This window comes from Muscardinus avellanarius (assembly GCF_963383645.1).
Source record: "Muscardinus avellanarius genome assembly, chromosome: 3".
NCBI classification, from domain to species: domain Eukaryota; kingdom Metazoa; phylum Chordata; class Mammalia; order Rodentia; family Gliridae; genus Muscardinus; species Muscardinus avellanarius.
Window position 1 is genome coordinate 69,048,584 of NC_137788.1, and position 19,687 is coordinate 69,068,270.

At 36.5% G+C, this 19,687-nt stretch overlaps 1 pseudogene across 1 annotated transcript; it reads left to right on the forward strand.

Moving 5' to 3' along the window:
* The first annotated feature begins 1,576 nt into the window (after window positions 1-1,576).
* Window positions 1,577-3,412, forward strand: LOC308261276 (nuclear receptor coactivator 4-like; annotated as a pseudogene). Its single transcript has one exon. The product of its transcript is annotated as a nuclear receptor coactivator 4-like (transcript).
* Window positions 3,413-19,687: the final 16,275 nt, after the last annotated feature.

Sequence of the window (19,687 nt, forward strand, 5' to 3'; positions counted from 1 at the left end):
GATTTCCTCACAGAGCTATTAAAATAATATGTAAAACAGAGTGCTCAATCATATCTTGAGAATTAAAGAAACTAAAATTAGAAGTAATTTATATCTATTTTCTTTCTAAGTTGAGGTTAGGCAGATATTAAAATTGTTTTAGTGAAGCCTTATGAAATAATGACATTTTCCATGATGCAGAATTCTCCAGGAGAATTTATTAGTGGCCCTTCTTAGTCCACTAATAAAAAACTTGTGATGCTCAGGAAAGAAGTGCCAGACCTGAATTGAGGAGCTGGGGTTTATGTGGTGGCTGTGCTTTCAGGCAATAATGTAGTCTAACTGTAGAATGACTGGCTTTTGGCTTCCGTGCTTCCTTAATATGCTATTAGTTTATCCTCTGTTCCAGTAAAGATGGGTTGTCTGGTCTTTTACTGATTTAAGCTCACTATGCTTATATGTAACTAAAATATTAATATATTGTAGATCAGCTTACCTTTACCAAAAGAACCAATGATGGACCATGACTCAATTCAGAATCAAGATAGCAGTTCATTCTGACCTAATGAAGCAGCACCTAGCAGTGTGTGTGAGAGACGTTGTTATCCCTCACCTGTACTTGTCTTTAAGAGTCTTGATTTGTGGAGGTGGGGGAAACGCAGGGAAGCAGGGAGGAAAATTTTTAACATCTACAGCCTCAGAAAAATAATCTTTGCATATTTAAAGACGAGATGATGATTTTGTGTGTGTGTAGTACTGGGGATGGAACCCAGGGACCTTCTACCTCCATGTTACACCTCCAGACCTATTTTATATTTTATTTGGAAACAGGGTCTCACTAACTTGCTGAGAGCCTCACTAAGATGCTGAGGCTGGCATCAAACCTGTCTCAGCCTCCCAAGTACTGGGATTCCATGTGCCACCACACCCAGCTCACTTAGAAGATGATTTATCATTATATTACAACATTACCTTTGGAAAAATTATTATCACCCCTGAAATTCAATATTTCTATTTGAATTTTGAGTAAATTTTGCAAATAAGTAAGGTTGTTATTAAATTTTAAAATATTGATACCATCTGAGATATGGTTTGTGATCAGAACTCCACTTGTCTAATGACAAAAAAATAGATACAAGCTACTCTTTGCTCTGACCTTTAAAGGTGGTAAGTTTCTTTCCAGTATCAATGTGTAAGTGTCTTAATTTTGGTTTCATTATGTTAGCCACTAAAGATAAAGTAGAGCATGTTTTACTTGATCCAAACCTGCCTAGTTCATTTTTTTTTCCTTTTTGTTCTATGTAGGGTTGCTACTTTGACCCTTCACTTTGAATTTAAAATGTTCTGAGGGCTTGTGATGAAGCTTGGTAGAAGAGTGGTTGCTTTGTATGTGTGAGGCCTTGAGTTTAATCCCTAGTACTACTACCACCACCATCAAAAAAATAAAATAAAATAAAAACCAACGCATGTCCCTCAAAAGGTCAATATTTACTGCATCATAAAGTGGCATCTCCGGGGCCGAGGGCAGCACCGACAGGCAGAAGGAAGAACAAGTGAACTAAGACATGTCTCAAGGAGTAGTGAACAGAATGAATGAATGAATACCTCCCAGGACCTGAGAAGCGGCTCCAGTAACAGAGAACCCCTTTTGAGATGTACTGACACACGGAGGGAGTTGGAGTTTGCCATTGGTGGAGTTCTCCAGGCTGAACAGCAAATTAAGGATAACTTACGAGACATAAAAGCTCAGATTCGCATTTGCATAAGCAATCACCTAGAATGCCCTCGGAGTCATGAGATGTGGCTGTATGAAGAGGTAGATCTCATCTATCAGCTCAAGGAGGAGACACTTCAACAGTAGGCTCAGCAGCTCTACTGGTCACTGGGTCAATTCAATTGTCTTATTCATCATCTGGAGTATACCTCAAACAATGATCTAGCCAACCAAGTCTCTGTGTGCCTGGAGAGACTGGGAAGTTTGACCCTTAAGCCAGAAGATTTGACTGTCTTGCTCTTTGAAGCAGACACAATAGCTCTGTGCCAGACCATTACTACCTTTGGGTCCCTAAAGACCATTCAAATTCCTGAGCACCTGATGACTTGTGCTAGTTCATCAACCATTGGGCCCTTCTCAGAGAAAAGAGGCTATATTGTACTTCCAGAACAGAAGGCAACATCCAGCAGCTCAGCTGTACCTTTCAGTGAATGGCTTCTTGGAAACAAACCTGCCAGTGGTCACCAGCCTCCTTTCATACCTAGCACCAATCCCCAGGACTGGCTCACCCAAAAACAGACTTTGAAGAATAGTCAGACTTCTGCTAGAGCCAGCAGTTTCTTCAGTAATGTCTGGGGTAACCTAAAGGGCCTAAAAAACTGGACTCTCAAGAGTCAGCAACAAGAAGTTTCTGGAAAACCAAGTTCCCCGCAGCATGGCAGCCAGTCTCCTGCCAGTTCTTTCTCCACTGATGTTGAAAAGGTTGAAGATTTGGAGCTCCTCCGTCGAGATGGATGGACCTGTCTGATTGGCTGGTGACTCCCCAGGAGCCTTGCAAACTGGAGAAGCACAAGAATGACAGCTGTGAAGTCAGTGAGAAGTTGAAGCTCTTATTTCAGGTGTTCCAGCAATTTTACAGCATGAATGACTGTCTTGTCAAGCCTGACTCCTATACCAACTGTCGGGGCAACCAACCTAAAGGTGTGGAGATTGAAAACCTGAGCAATCTGGGGTGCCTGAATGACGCCTTGGAGGCTAAGAAACCTCTGTTCACCCCCAGCATGACTGCTGAGAATTGGCTTTCCCAGAATCCCCAGGATCTGTAAAAAGTAGAGGAAGTATGCAAAGCCAACGAGCCCTGTGCCAGCTTCTCGGAGTGTGTGTGTGTGATGATAACTGTGGGAAGAAAGCTCTGTGTAGCTGGCTCCTGAAGAAAGAGGGAAAGGATAAGAATGGGATGCCCTTGCAACCCAGACCTGAGCTTGAGAACCAGAGACAGTCCCTGAGCATGTGGCTCTGTCCTTCCAAAGGAGAGGTACCTGCACCAGCCAAAGCCCCAAAGGCAATGGATCCTTCTAAAATCACAGATTCTTTCCATATCATAAGGAACAGTTCCTTGTCAGGTTGTCTTATCAGGCCTGTGCAAAGAAGGAAGTCTCAAAGAAGTCCCCAGCACAGAAGACAGAGCTGGCAAGCAAAACTTATAAGCCCCATGACCTCTTCCTGGTGTCCCTTTAACACAGTTGACTGGGTCTTGCCAGGAAAGGCAGGAAAACTCAGCCAGCTATTCTCTGGGGAAGATAAGTGGCTACTTTGAGAGAAGGCCCAGGACATATTCTTAGCTCACATCTGCAAGAGGAACCTAACTTTCCCCCAGACCATTACAGTCTTCCAGCTGTTTGTGATCTCTTTGCCTGTATGCAGCTTAAAGTTGATTAAAAAATTATGAGTTACTTTGTGAAAGAGGCTGTTTATTGATGCTGAGGTAGTTCAGTTCCTTTATACAGATATATTAACTCACTCTCGCACTAGAACCCCAGTGTTGGTGAACAGGCTTTCACCAGTTTTGATGGCTCCTTAGATGGAATGAGTATTTAGAGCCGGGTGTGGTGGCATACACTTGTTATCCCAGCATTCGGGAGGCTGAGACCTGGAGGATCGCGGTTTACGGACAGCCTCAGCTACTTAGTGAGGCCCTCTGCAACTCAGTTCAACCCGGTTTCAAAATAAAGAATAAAAAATAGGGCAGGGGGTGTAGCTCGGAGGTCAAATGCCCCTGGGTTTCATCCCCAGACCTGAAAAAAAAAGTGGGTATTTCTGTAAAGTGTGTAGATATATTCTAAAGCGAACTTCCCTGGCCTTTTGATTGCTATTTAGATGCTTCTCTTGCTGTGGGTTTTCTTTAGTGGTTTGATTCTGTTCAATTAATAGACAGCATATTTCACATGAATAATTATCCTTTGCAAACAGTGATATTTTTCTTACCAAAATGTGTATTCATCATCTTGACAGTTTTTGACATTAGTTATCAAACATTTCAACTTACACATCAGTCCTCCATTGTTGTTCTTTCTTTGAAAGAAATTCAGCTACTGAAAATTGCCTTTATTCCCTTTTCTGAATACTAAAGTATCCTGTGAGCTTTTTGAGAAGGACTCTGGGTTATATTTCAAGACTATTTTCAGGGCAGTCCTAGACACTTCCCAGTATTTTACATTGACTTTTTGAACCTTAGTGCTGACTAAGACACTTTGGGAATGTAGTATTTGACCCATTCACTGTCCTAGGGATTTTGGTGCATCCTGTGTAAATGGAAGCTGAGCTTGACACCTGGTGCTTTTGACTATGGAATAAAGTCAATGTCCTATCACTGCAAGCACAGCATTCCTGTACCTCCAAAAATAGGAAGCAGTGACATATAAGTAAACTGGCTGTTTTCAACACTTGTGCCTTGGGGTATGTGAAGCTTTATGGAAACTCTTGATGTTCCCTATCATTAAAGCCATGTCCATGCTCTAAAAGAGCTTTTCTGTACTTTTTCCTACATATTTTAAAATCCAAAAGAACTTAGCTGCTTTTCAGTCTTTGAAACTCTTAAACCTCTTGATTGCCTATACTACTGGAAATAGTTTTTGGGGAAATTTCATTGTCCCACAGTGACACTGCCAGGTAGCTTCACTAGAATTCATTCAACCGCAGCTGAGAAGAGACTCTTATTATTTTAAATCTCTATGATATACCACTGACAAATTGTAAAGGTGATGGGTAAAAACAAATTCAGCCTTTCCAGTCTTGGATTACAGGAAATTGTAGTTTCTTTTTTGAGGTCTAACACACTGTCTCTTACATTACTAAAATGTAATTTACATCAATCACTATGCTAATGAGTGTGTAAAACATTCTTTTTGCATTGATACATTTTGTACTGCCTCTCATTAAAAGCATATCAACTATACAATTTGCTGCATACATAAAATACTTAATGGTTGAAACATTAGTAGTCTTCAGAGGTAAAAAAACTAAATGTAATGAAAAACAAAATTTTCTTTCTAAAAATAACTACGACTGTTTTGCTTTCAAATTATTTTTATTTTTCATTGCCTCCAGGATCAAGTACACACTACTTAGCATGACAGATAAAACTCTTTATTAGCTTGCCTTTAATAGGACTTTTTGTTACCTTATCTTTTTTCTTTCTTTCTTTTTATTATTTATTTTGGTGGTACTGGGGTTTCTAGAAGCCCTTCTACCTTCTGGGATACACTCTCAGACCTATTTTATATACTTTAAAAAAAAAATTTGGAAACAGGGTCTCTTAAGCCAGCGCGGCTGGCTTCAAACCTGTGCGATCCTCCTGTCTCCGCCTCTCAAGTGCAGGGATTACAAGTGTGTGCCACCACGTCAGTCTACCTTATCTTTAAGATTACCCTATTTGAAGAGTCTAAGCAATCTATAAACTGTTTCTTCTCTAAGATTTCTGAGTTTCCTTTTCTCCTGGTCTGAGGTATTTACTAAAATATATGTTTATACCCTGAGATTAACTGGATTTGACCACACAGTTCTTAACTAAATTGTGAAAATCAGATTCTCTTCCTTAGAATTTTAGATTAACACTCTTATCAATTGTCTAATTTAATCTTTAGTGTGGTATGATTATACTATTATATTATCATGTTATTTAAAATAGAAAAAAGTACACTTAGAGAAGATATTTGCTTCAAAGTGCAGGGAGAGGATTAAAACATCAGCCTCCTAGAAATTGGGCTACATTGCTGCCATCAAAAAGAATTAAATATAGTGGTATAACTGTTATGATATGGTGACATAAAATTTAAACATGGTGCCGAGCGTGGTGGTGCACGCTTGTAATCCCCGCACTTGGGAGGCGGAGACAGGAGGATCGCGCAGGTTCAAAGCCAGCCTCACTGGCTTAAGAGACCCTGTTTCCAAATAAAATATAAAATAGGTCTGAGAGTGTAGCCCAGAGGTAGAAGGATTTCCAGGAACCCCAGTACCACCAAAAAAAATTTTTAAACATGGTGGTATAACTTCACAGGTGCCTCTCGAATGGCTTAATTTGTAGCTAGATATTAGAATTATTATTAAAAATTACATTTTTCCAGTGCTTTTAAACTTGAGAGAGAGAGAGAGAGAGAGAGAGAGAGAGAGAGAGAGAGGGGAGAGGGATACTAGGGATGGAACTCAGGGCATTTCTATCTATCTCTAGGGTATACACCCAGACCTTTTTATTTTTTGGAAACAGAGTCTCAGTAAGTTTCTGAGAGGCTCATTGAATGGTAGAGAGCCTTACTGATTTGTTGAGGTTGGCTTCGAACCTATGATCTTACTATCTCAGCCTCTCAATCAGTAGGATTTTAAGCATGTACCACTACTCCTGGCCTAACCACTCTTAATCTGTACAGTAAATATATTTAATAAATGAATAATTGGGATGAATGTACAATCGTAGAAAAATATTTTCTTTCATTTTCTAATTGGTTTTAAGCACTTTTTCAGCAATAAAATTATTTGGTATTAAATGGATATTCATGAACTTCTATACCAATTGTAAGAGGGCAACTGAGAAAGTGAAATATATGTCTAAGGAAAGAAGTTTGATAATACAGTTTTTGAATATACTATATCCCAAGATAGGGGTGGGAATATATTTTTGAGTATACACTATTCACACATAAGCAAAAAGCAAACAAACCCCAAACAAAATGAAATGGTTAGAACAATTACACTGATAACTAACTGATAGGCAGGACAAGAGAAAATATAAGATAGTCAACTATCTCTGGAAGATCTGAACTTCTTTTTCCTATACCAGTTTTATTTAAAAGATAAATATTTTTCTTTCTATAATGGAAAATGGTTAAAAAATGCAGAACACGAATCATTGACTAATACATGAGCCTTAAATTTAAAACAAAGTTATTGTTTTATAAACATTGGCTCTGAAATTCAGCCCTTCAAGAGCCGCTTACAGCAGCAACTTCTCAGGAGCCAACATGACAGGTGGCTCAGATTTCTTCCTGAGAAAACTGGCCACCTACAACAAAGTATCACAATGAACAGGTCCTTCTTTCTTTCTCCTTCAGATACTTACTGTATGTCTTCTTCCATAACTATTATCTCCATCATACTTGACCCTTCACAGGTCTAAACCTTGAGGTGGTATGAAGGAGATCAATATGAAAATACAATTCAGTGTACTGCACTTTTACAGTACATGGATAAATACTGGCAGCTTGAATGAGTTCATTTTTTCCCCTCCAGAGCTTGCTGGGAGAGCCTCCTCTTGGCATTGAATTATCAGAGGGACAAAAATTGGTTAGTTTTTTATTTCTCATTTTCCCTGAGAGATATCTGAATTTAATTTGTGTCATGGGAATATTAAATGACTTTCTCTGGGAATAACTGGAAGTGTAGCACAAAAGTGAGATGCTAGAAGTTTGCAAATCCAGTTTTAAAAACATTTGCACTATTTTGTTATCTAGAGAAAAATAATAAGGAATTGATTAGTTCAGGACTTAGGGCAAGAAACAGAAGATTGAGTTACAGGAACCATTCAGTCCTAGACATTTGGAAACTTTCTTGTGTAGTTGGAAGGGCTACGGTGCAACATTTATGTTCTCTCTGCCTGTGGTAGTTTTGCCTTCTGTATTCTTATATTCATATAGTGGCTTATCTGAAACTATACTACATGAAAGAATAATTGTCAGTTGATACTCTGTAGACAAAGTTTTCTTTCATCAAATACATTTAAGAAGCTCTTTCAAATTCTGTTTGAGGGCATGTCAAAATGACAATGGGCTAACAAAACCTGTTTGGTAGCTTGAAAATATATTAGCTAGGGTAACAATGCTTTGATTGACATATATACTAGAACACCTAACATTACTTTGGGAAACAGTTTATGTTAAGAAGCAAAATATAGTTTCTTGATGCTCTGGGCTATAATTTGTTTTTCTCAGTCCCTTAGATGCCAATTAAATAAATATAATTCTATAGAAGAAAGCCACAAATAATAAAAATTTCAGTGTCATCAACATAACAATGCAATCTTGGTCTTTGAGAGAACAACTCAAGATGGGTTAATGGCCTCTGATCATTAATATTCACAAAAATAATAAGGAAGGATTAAATGAAATCACTTAGGGGACAAAATGCAATAAGGTTATATTTTGCTTTTTTTACATTTGCTTGATTCTTCCTTAAGAGAAAGATATTTCTTTCTCTTGCATTCCAAAGAAATGTTTGATGTGGTTTTATTTGAATGTTTCAGATAGTTATGAACTATGGAAGAAGGTGTTAAATGGAAACTCTTCAAGAAGGAAAATTTTACTGTTCTCCGATGTGGGTTTAAAAATTTTATTTTGGCCTGCAGAATGTGTGTGTGTGTGTGTGTGTGTGTGTGTGTGTGTGTGTGTGTGTGTTTATTACTGGAGCTTGAGCTCATGGGCATTTTACCTTTGAGCTATACCCCCATTTATATATTATATATTTATTATATATTTATTTTGAAACAGGGTGTCACTAAGTTGCTGAATCAGGAAGCACTCCTGTGATTTTCCTGTCTCAGGGACTAGGATTGCAGGTATGCTTTATCACACCTGGCTTTCTGCGGAAAATAGTGGCTTTTTACATAGCAGATAAAATCCAAACATTGGTCAATATTAAAATATGTAGTAAGCCCACAAAACAAAGAAATCAGGCTTTCAGGATTAATCATAACCAAGGGTAAATAGTGGAAAAACATAGTGTATTAAATTTGTCTTTTTACAATAAAGTACAAAATAGAGCAAAAAACCCAAATAAATTAATAAGGGTTAATATTGCTTTCTGGCAGTCCAGTTGGTTTCTTTTATGTGCCTGCTCGATTTCTCCTTGTTATTTGAGTTCTTCTAGGATATAGATTCCTGGAATAACAAAGATTAAATTCTACAGACTGTCAGAAGTACGCAATCTGAGGCATTGAAGGATCGAAGTACTGTACCATTTTCCTAGATATGGCTGCTACTCTTTTCTGACTTCTGTTGAAATCATGTTAAAGAGGAAGAAGGAATGAAAAAAATGTTATCACATTAATGAGTGAGCCCCCAGGACTGAAAGCTTGCCATTAGAAGTGTAATCCCAGTAGTTGGGAAGCTGACACAGGAGGATTGCAGGTTCAAGGACAGCCTCAGTAAGGAGTTAAACTCAGCAACCTAGTGAGACCCTGTTTCAAATTAAAAAATAGAAAAGGGCTGAGAGTGTGGCTTGGAGGTAGAATGCTCTTGAGTTTCATTCTCAATACCAAAAAAAGTTCTGGTGATTTGGTGGTACTGGGGTTTCTGGAAGCCCTTCTACCTCCGGGCTACACTCCTACACCTATTTTTTTTTTTTTTTAATTTTTGGAAACAGAGTCTCTTAAACCAGCACTGCTGGCTTTGATCCTGCGCGATCCTCCTGTCTCCGCCTCCCAAGTGCGGGGATTACAAGCCTGCGCCACCATGTCCAGCTGGTGATTCTTGAATAAGGAGAAACATGTTCCCTACCTACTAGAACATTTCAGTCAGCATTTCGAGGAAGTTTTCCAGAGACTTAACTATGGTGGTATTGCTCTTTGTCTGTGCTGCATCAATGGAGAACTTCCAGTTCACCTCCTGTTGCTAATGCTTAGTAGGAGAACCACAGAGGAATTCTGAGGGAATAGGGAATTTACTGTCTTATGACAGAAGAGCTTACAACATAATCTTCAATTTAAAATTTTAAACTCTGGTTAGCAACATTCAGGCATGAGTAGTAGTAATTTTGTCATTTGCTATTGATCTTGCAAATTTGCAAAGAGAACCTGTAAAGGCAAATTGCTTTCGTTAAGACATAAAATAGGTATCCACAAAACTAAAGATTCTGAACTAAGGTTCTAGGGTTCCACTGTAGATGTGATCCCACACTGTGTTGTGCCTGCAAAGGACAAAACACCAAAGTACCTGGAGAGATGGCAGGGCATGAGGCAAAGCTATTTACAATGATCTAAAAGAAGAGTAAATGGTGTCCAATAACCTTTTAATTTCTAGACAAAATAAACTAACAAACTCCTTTGCTAGAGAAGTGGTTTCACAGAAATCAAAACATTTTAATTAACTTAAAAAAGATAGTTTCCTCTGCCTTCACTTTCCCTAAAATTCCTTTCTCCAAAGTTCAATTTTCCCAAACTATATATTTCTGGAAGTAAAGAATTGTGTAGCTAACTACATTATTTCTTCTACCTTACTCCTTATAGATTCTGCAAGAAATATTCTAATAAGATTTTCTATATTCTTACAGCATACCATTACTTTTTAAATCAGTTTAATTTATTACATCCTTTTGGTCAATAGAGCATTTTGGGGGTACAGGAATTGGATAGATAAAGCCCATTACAGAAGATCTTTTGGTAAAGGTTTTTAATCATTGGTCTTTAATCTTTTAGATATGTTAGAAGTGCATTTCTAGAATAAAAATGGTTGGTATTTTGGAGATATTGACTATGCTTATGATGTTTTAAAAAGTTCCACATATGATGTTGGCTGTGGGTCTTTTGTAGATTGCCTTTATGATGTCAAAGTATGTTCCTTCTATTCTGATTCTCTGGAGCACTTTTATAAAAAAAAAATTCCAAAATACCAGAGTCCCAAAAGGCTGACTCTGTATAGACTAATCAAGTATATTGGTCCTAATAAAATGAAACTAATTTTGCTGGTGTGTACCTCCTTAATATAAAATAATCATCACAATACATTACAAAACTAAATAATATTGTCTTGAGTACTTTGGAAGTCAGTGTTAAAACCTTGAAGTAAAAATAAAGCCACCTATGAGTAGATGCAGAGAAAAATCCATTTCAAATATTTTTTATTTGTAAATCAAAAGCATTGTGCACTGATCAAATAATGAGAATGGACTGGGCATCAGGGCACATATCTGTAATCCCAGTTGTTGGGAAGCTGAGACAGGAGAATTGCAGGTTAGAGGCCAGTTTCAGAAATTTAGTGAGATCCTCAGTAACTTAGCAGTGAGACCGTGTTTCAAAATAAAAATAAAAAGGGATCAGGATATAGCTCAGATGTAGAATGCACCTAAGTTCATTACCCAGCATTAATAATGTGAGAACTAAAAATAATATTTATAGATGAATGCTCTTATACTTGATATTAACACATCTGTTTGGATGGACAGAAATGTTTAACTTGTAAATTTTGGCTTACCATTCCAATTCTGCAAAGCTAGAACTGAAGATATTTCTGATGGGAATGTAGATCTATCAAATTAAAGTATGTGGAAGATTCCACAAACCAGTCAGATTAAGCGCTTTGACATATCTGCTCCTGGGAAGACAGTCTGGCCTCTGACAAGCATTATCTGAACCATCCCTTCAATGCTAATGATGAAAGCTAAAAGTGGGTTGTGGTGTGGAGAAGGGAGGGAGAGTGCCCAAGCACCTTGCTCCCTAACAGTGTGGGCTGGACTTGGAGTTGGGGTGCTTGAGTTAGCTCATGCTGTGTTTTGGCGTTGTTCTGAAATATGAACCTTGTAAGCCTTAACACATGGATGAACTAATTCACTCCAGCCCTGGCTTCTGGGTGTACTGTGGTTCCCAGCAAGTTCTGATCATTTCAGGACTCCGTTGGTTACTTTACACATTTGGGTAAATCAGTTTGGCCATCGTTTCTCAAGCTCGCCCTCTTGAAAAAAAAAAGTATCATCACTGTGATTTTTCTTCAAGTACTTCTCTTGACCTAAAATTCGCTCTTTTGCTTCCATCTACTGAACCCCATCTATCTTTAGCTTGGCTCAACCACGGTCTCAAAGCCTTCGGCAGCACCCAGGGAAGGGTCTAGCTATTCCATCCTTTGAATGCTGATGGTACTCCGTCCTATTTTCTTGCTTTTCTGTTCTACTCTTACATTGGTTATGTGTATATGCTCAAAGTAATCTTCCCTCCTGGGGGCAAAGCTTCTTGCACTGTCTTTTCATTTTCCATAGAAAATACCTCCTAGAACCAGTATGTGTTTACTGAATGAAGGATGATTAATAAAAACACAAGCAATCATAATAATTTCAAATCAAGTAGAAATAGTATTCTACACTGTTTCTAGATGAAAACGTAGACAAGCTCCATATTTGCCCAATATCCCTGGGCTAGTGGGCCACATTCAGCGACACAGAGATGCCAGGTTTTCTGACTGCTCTTCAGTTCCATCTTTCTGCTCACCAGTGTCCATGAGTCGTATCAGATCCAGAAAGTCATCAAATAATGCCAGAGAAATCCAATTTCTCTCCTACTGAGATATGGTTCTACTGAGATATGGTTCTGAATATTGCAGAAGATGACTTTTATTTTTCACATACATATGTTCTTCCAAATAGTTTTATATTCTTACTTTTCAGTTAACTTTCTTATTGAGATGAAAGCACATAGGGTCAAAATTTAAAATGTCACTGAATGTACTAATTGGCTCATGTAATAAAAATGTGTTTTCTCCTTCAATTTAAAATATGCATGTCAACTCTTCTTGTTGTGTGAAGAAAATTTAAGCTTGAAAAACTTTCAACTACTTTCCTGTGAATATAGTATACCACCATAAGAGTGAGGTGATCTCCAAAAAAAATGCATTTTGAAAATACTTATCCAACTCCAATATTATCTTGTAATGAGTAAATTCACCCACTTAACAGCCAAAAAAAAAAATCCTAGAACAAGGTTCAGCTAATTGAGTGTTATAGTTTGTAACAGTATTCCTACAGAGACTGCTCATTATTGCAAAGAAATCCACATACATATCAAAGGTTGTGTCTAGGCTGAATACACAATAAGCTTCTTAAATTATGTATTCTTATACCAAGTGTCATGTAAGCACATTATGAATTCAGCTTGCAAACAAAGTATGTTATGAATATGGATTTCTTTACAATAATGAACAGCATCCCATTCTTGTTTTGCCCTAACCAAGAATTATCACCTACTTAAAGGAAAAGAAGGTATTCTCTATGATTTATTCTAAAAACTTTTGCTTATGGGCTTTATGTTTGGTCTACTGACTTTATTCTATTATTTATTATTATTATTATTATTATTATTATTATTATTAATAATATTATTATTTTGGTACATGCGCACCTAAGGGCCAGAGTTTGTTTATTAACGTTTACCAGTTGTTTCAGTGTCATTTGTTTAAAGCCATTTTCTTATCCCATGGAATTATCTTGGCATCTTGGTTGAAAACAATTGAATGTGCATATATTAATTTAACCCTGGACTCTATTATTTTTCATTGATCTAGCTTTATGTAACTTTATTCCTTTTTGCACTAAGTAGCTTTACAATAAATTTGTAAGTAAACTTGAAATCACATAGATTTTTAAAGATTTTATTAGCAATTTTATATCATTTTTATATAAATATCAGAATCAGCTCAAAATTTTCCAAAAACTCCTATTGAAAGTTGGAAGTAATTGTATTGACTCTAAGATTGATTTGGAAGAATGGGCATCTTATCAATATTAAGCATTAAACCTATGAACATTATATATTTATTTTAGGTCTTCGGTTTTTCTCAGTGACATTTTATGCCTCTGCTATTTTGACCTGTCGGGTAGTCTGAGAAATATACTCTGTCTTTTGGTGCTAACTCATTTTAATCTTAGCAAGTTAACCAGTAAAACTTCTAAGCAAACAAGTGAGCTTAAGGAAATCACTTCTTTAATCGATAGATGAGGAATGTAGGACAGGCTTCATACATCACAAACTCGATGAAATATGTTGTATGATTAATCTTTGGGCCTGCTGATCCTAAGAAAAAAATCCAGAAAGACCTTAGTACTATAAATGCATAAAAACATAAATAAATAAGCAAATATGGCATAGTGCCTGGCAATTATTACATACCAATTAATATCAACAACCATCACTAATAACTTTATTTTTCATATATGGCCTCAATTTATCACTATAATAATTCTGTGGTATTGTTGTTACTCTGCATCTACAAATGTAGTCCCAAAGAGGTAAAAATGATGCCAAGTTATTTAGTAAGAGTCAGAATTAAAAATAAAACACACTATTGATTTTTTAATTCATTATTAATCCTTATGCATTTTTTGTCAAAAAGAAAACAACTGTTCATCAGCTTCAGTTCTCTAGTCACTTCATAAGTAGCATATTCAAGCCGGGCATGGTGGTGCACGCTTGTAATCCCCACGCTTGGGAGGCTGAGTCAGGAGGATCGCGCAGGATCGAAGCTAGCCTCAGCTACTTAGTGAGGCTCTCAGCAACTTAGTGAGACCCTGTTTCCAAATAAAATATTAAAAAAAAAATAGGTCTGGAAGTATAGCTCGGAGGTAGAAATCCCCTGGGTTCCACCCCCAGTACCACCAATAAATAATAAATAAATAGCATATTCATCACTATTATTTTAAATAAATACTAAATTTGAAATGGAAAGAATTCAATGACACGGGTAGTGCCGATTGAAATAAATACTCTGCCTTAACACATCTTTTTCAAAGTTTAAGATATAGAGAGTAGCAGTTATGTCAAATGTTTGGTGCCATTTTGATAATGGGGTGTCCAGATAATACTTTGAAATTTTGGAGTGGTATAGATAACTTTCTCATGTGAAGAATAATGTTATTATTCTTTGAGTATTAACTATAGTCATGTCTATTTTATCAAATCAGTTCATATGCATAGACAAAATTTCAATTCATTAGATTTTCAGGATTTGGAGCAAGTTATAGTTTTATGCTTTTCCTCTAACATAGTCGAATATATCCTTGTGCTTTTTTTTTTTTCTGTCACCAACTTTCCAGACTAGAGCTAAGGCAAAGGTCCACTTATCTTTATATCTTTGCCAACACTTGTTATGTCTTGTCTTTTGGTCATAGCCATCCTAACAGGTATGCGTTGATATATCTCATTGTGATTTTGATTTGTATTTCCCTGATTAGTGATAATGAGTTCCTTTTCATACATCTATTGACCATTGTAAGCTTTGTTTTACATTAAGTTGTATAAATGTCATATATTTAGATATTAACTCCCTATCAGATATCTGGTTCACGAGTATTTTCTCTCAATCTGTAGGCTAAATTTCCATTTTTAAAAAAAATTTTCATTGATGCTCAGAAACTTTTTAACTTAATGTCACTTGTTTTTTTTTTTTTCTTGCTGTGCTTTTTGTATGCTACTCAAAAAAATCATTGCCAAATCCATTGAATTTTCTCCTAATATTTTCTTGTAGGATTTTGACAGTTTCCGTTATATATTTAGGTCTTTAACAGGTTTTGATTTTTCTGTATGCTTTAAGAGTGCGATTTCATTCTTTTGACTTGGATGTACAATGTTCCCAACTTCATTTACTAAAGAAAGTCTCCTCTTCTTATTGTGTGTTTTTGGTTTCCCCTTGAAAATTAGTTGGTGCTTGAGTTTATTTTGGGCTCTGAACTCTATTTGCTATATTGAATTTTTCCACATCATGAAAAATGCTTAGAGAATCTTAGAATATGTATATTTCAGAATAATGATGTCATTTGCAGGAAAATGGATGGACCTGGAGAACATTGTGTTAAGTGAGATTAGCCAGTCACATAAAATGAAGGGTCATATATTTTCTTTCATATGTGGAAGGTAGGGAGTACTAAGATACCAGAGGGACTTTTGATAGTGGAGGATAAACTTCAGTGAAGCCAGAGAGGTAGTGTTGGGAAAGGGCGTGGGGGAGAGGAGAATTAACGAAGGAATCATTTCCATTGATATTAGCACATATGTGAGAATGCCAATGCTAGTCTCAATATCCTGTATGGGGAAGTGGGGCATGAGGAGGGAGCGGGGGAAAGCCTACCAAGTGCTATTGTTATGAAGTACAATTTGATGTGAAACCATAATGCACCAATAAAAGCATAAAAAATCTGCCCTGGACTGAATTCCTTAAGTTTTTTTTTTTTTTTTTGGTCTGAGGATGGAACCCAGAGGCATTTGACCTCCAAGCTACATTCTCTGCCCTATTTTTTATCCCTTATTTGAAACAGGGTCTCACTAAATTGCAGAGAGCCTCACTAAGTAGCTGAGGCTGTCTGCAAACCGCCATCCTCCAGTCTCAGCCTCCGAATGCTGGGATTGCAAGCGTGCACCACCACGCCCTGCTTTCATATTATTTTAAATATAATTTATTCCAACATTAAAACTCTTGCTGTGAAGAATTTCTACATTTTAACTCATCATTCATGTATATATTAAGCTGTTTACCAGTCTCTACATTGACCTATCTTGTTAAGATAGAGAATATCTTCAGGAAATCCAGACTGAAATAACCAATTGTCTATTCAACTTTTTCAGTGATGTTCCTATTATTTATTTATTTATTTATTTATTTATTTATTTATTTATTTATTTTATGGTACTGAGGATTGAACCCAGGGGCATTCTACCTCTGAGCTACACTCCCAGACCTATTTTATTTTTTATTTTGAAACAAGATCTCACTAAGTTGCTGAGATTGACTGCAAACCAGTGGTCCTCTAATCTCAGACTCCCAAGCAATTGGATTAGAAGTGTGTTCCCAGCTTCTAGTATTTTAATTATACCCCAAACTTGGCCTGACATCCCATCTTTCTCCCCAAAACATGCCCATCCCAGACTTTTTTTTTTTTTACCTCAATGGCACCACAACCACAAGTTCTTTGGTTGTTCATGTTAACTTGTGTTTGATCTCAAGTCCTCCTTTGAGTCCAAGAAAAATTCTTGTTGACCTTTACTTAAAATTATATCTGATTCTCACCCACTTTCCAGATATTGGTTTCTCTGTGCTGTTCTTGAATAAAAGTAATCACATGCTCCTTGGAGAAATGGTTACTTCTTAGGCTGGGGCAGGAAAAAAATACGGCAAACCTAAAGTAGTGACAGGCTTGCAGCCAGCCCCAGCAATGTAGTGAGGCCCTCTGAAACTTAATGAGACCCTGTTTCAAGAGAAAAGTGAAAATAGGGCTGGGGTGTAGCTCAGAGGTAGACTGTTCCTGGGTTCAATCCGCAGTACCACACAAACAAAACAAAACAACCCAAAAGCCTAGAGTATGTCAAGAAACTCAGGAATGAACCTGAAAGAGCTCAAAATGGACAAAACTGAAACAATTCAAGCAACAAATAAAAGATATAATACTGGATTATAAGAAATTATTATTTTATAAAAGTATAAAATGCATACTTATGAGTCTATACTGATGTAAAGTAATGATTGGATAAATAAGTAAATGGTAATAAATAAGTAAAAAAGAGAAGAGATAAAACTTATATAAATATTAAAAATAGCATAAGAAATAGCATGGAAATGAGAAATACTTCCCATTCCATAAAGGCTGAGAGTGGAGAAATAAAAGACTTTTCAGTATGTGTATTATGCTTTTTCTATCCTTACAATTGTGTGAGATTAAAGGGCTAGTTTGTATAGATTTTTAAATTTCCTTCGTGTATAAGCAAAACTGTGCGCTGGGTACACCATAGAAATTCTTTTTCTTTTATTTAATTTTTTCAGGATTGCAGTGATTTTTAATTTATTTTTGTTGAATACTGATCTATAAGTCTGAGATTTCAATACACATCTCTCCCCAAATGATTCTACGTCCTGCCTATTTAATCATAAAAAATTTATTTGTAAATAAGTTGTAAACTTTTTTTTTTTTTTTTTTTTTTTGGTGGTACTGGGGTTGGAACCCAGAGGCTTTCTACCTCCAGGCTATACTCCCAGACCCATTTTATATTTTATTTGGAAACAGGGTCTCACTAAGTTGCTGAGAGCCTCACTAAGTAGCTGAGGCTGGCTTCGAACCTGTGTGATCCTCCTGTCTCAGGCTCCCAAGCGCGGGGATTACAAGCATGCACCACCATGCCCGGCAACCTTTTTATTTTAATAATAAGATAGCAGTGCTATATAATGAATGTTTGTGTCACTACCAAGTTTCTATATTGAAACACTCATCTCTGATGTAGTAGTATGTAGAGACAGGACTTCTGGTAGGTAATTAGGTTTAGATGGGGTCCTGGGGTAGATTCTTTCATGGTGAGATTAGTACCCTTAAAAGAAGATGAGAGAAGTTGTTCCTCTTCATTCTCTGCTGGCTACAAATCAGGAATCAGATCCTCACCTGACACCAAGTCTCCTGATGCCTTAATACTGGATTTCCAAGCCAAATGGTTGATCTGAAAGAAAAAATCATATCTTTTATCATTGCCCATTAAAACCACAAATCATCTGGACATCTAGACAATGGACTTTATCTATACACATATTATGTTAACAAAAATGATGGCAGAAAATTCTCAGACCATTCTGTTAGAAGGCACAAATGGAAGTATACATAGCAAATTATAGGGGGTTATTTAGGAGCTATCTGGTTTCATCAAATGTTCAATAGAAAATGAAGCTTATGCTTCCTAGAAAATTTAAATGAAAATTTGGATGGAAGAACTGGCACAAAGGTTGAAAATTACTTCCTGATGTGTAAAAATAAACAGCTAATTGATGCTGTATTGAATTCGAGATAATAAGTGGATAGCTAAGATGCAGATATTTGTTTAGCAATTTTTATATTACTCATTTCTAAGCTGGGTGTGGTGGCACATACTTGTAATTTCAGTACTCGAGAGGCTGAGATAGAAGGATCGTGCAGGTTCAAAGCCAGCCTCAGCTACTTAATGAGGCTCTCAGCAACATAGTGAGACTTGTCTTCAAATAAAATATAAAACAGGTCTGAGAGTGTAGCCTTGAGGTAGAAAACCCCTGGGTTCTATCCTCAGTACCACACACAAAAATTTACTAATTTCTTTAAGAGAAATAAAGTCACATAGATTAAATTTATGAATTATAGTACATTGAACACAATTCTTATTTTAATAATTATGGAAAAAGCCTTATAGAGTTTACATATCTGTGCAAGACGGCAGAGATACACTTATAAATAGAAGATGGAAATAGAAGAAGTAAAGCAGCCCCTGGTTTTAGGAAATGAAGACACACGATAGAATTTTACTCAGCCATAAAGAAGAACAAAATTATGTCATTTGCAGGAAAATAAATGAAACTAGAGACTATTATGCTAAGTGAAACCAGCGGTCTCAGAAAGTCAAGGGGCATATGTTTTCTCTCATATGTGGAAGCTAGAAAGAAAATAGGAAGCAAAAGGAACTTTAGTCAAATGAGGAACAAAAGCAGTAAAATTGTGGAAAGGGATTATGGGAGGGGAAAATGGGGACTGAGGAATAAGGGAAATAAAGAAGGAAAATGAGGATTGAGGAAGTTCAAATAAGCTTACATCCATATAAGCTTTTACTACCAATCTCTAACATATATGGGGAGGGAGAAATGAAAAAGGGGTAGTGTATGGGAGGAATACCCCAAGTAATGTGTGCACATATGTTTATATTACTTCAACTGTCATTGTGATGCATTACTATATTGCACCTATAAAAGTATAAAAAGAACCATAATAAAAATAACAAATATTAAGATATCAAGTAAATTTTTTAATAAGTATACAAAGAAAAAGGATGCCTATGCAGAAAAATCCCTGTAAACATTTTTAGGATTTATAGATGAGTTGAGCAATGTGATAGGATACAAGGTCTACACACAAAGCTCAACCATATTCCTATGTAGTAGCAATGGGCAATTAGAATTTTCTATAAAAATATCA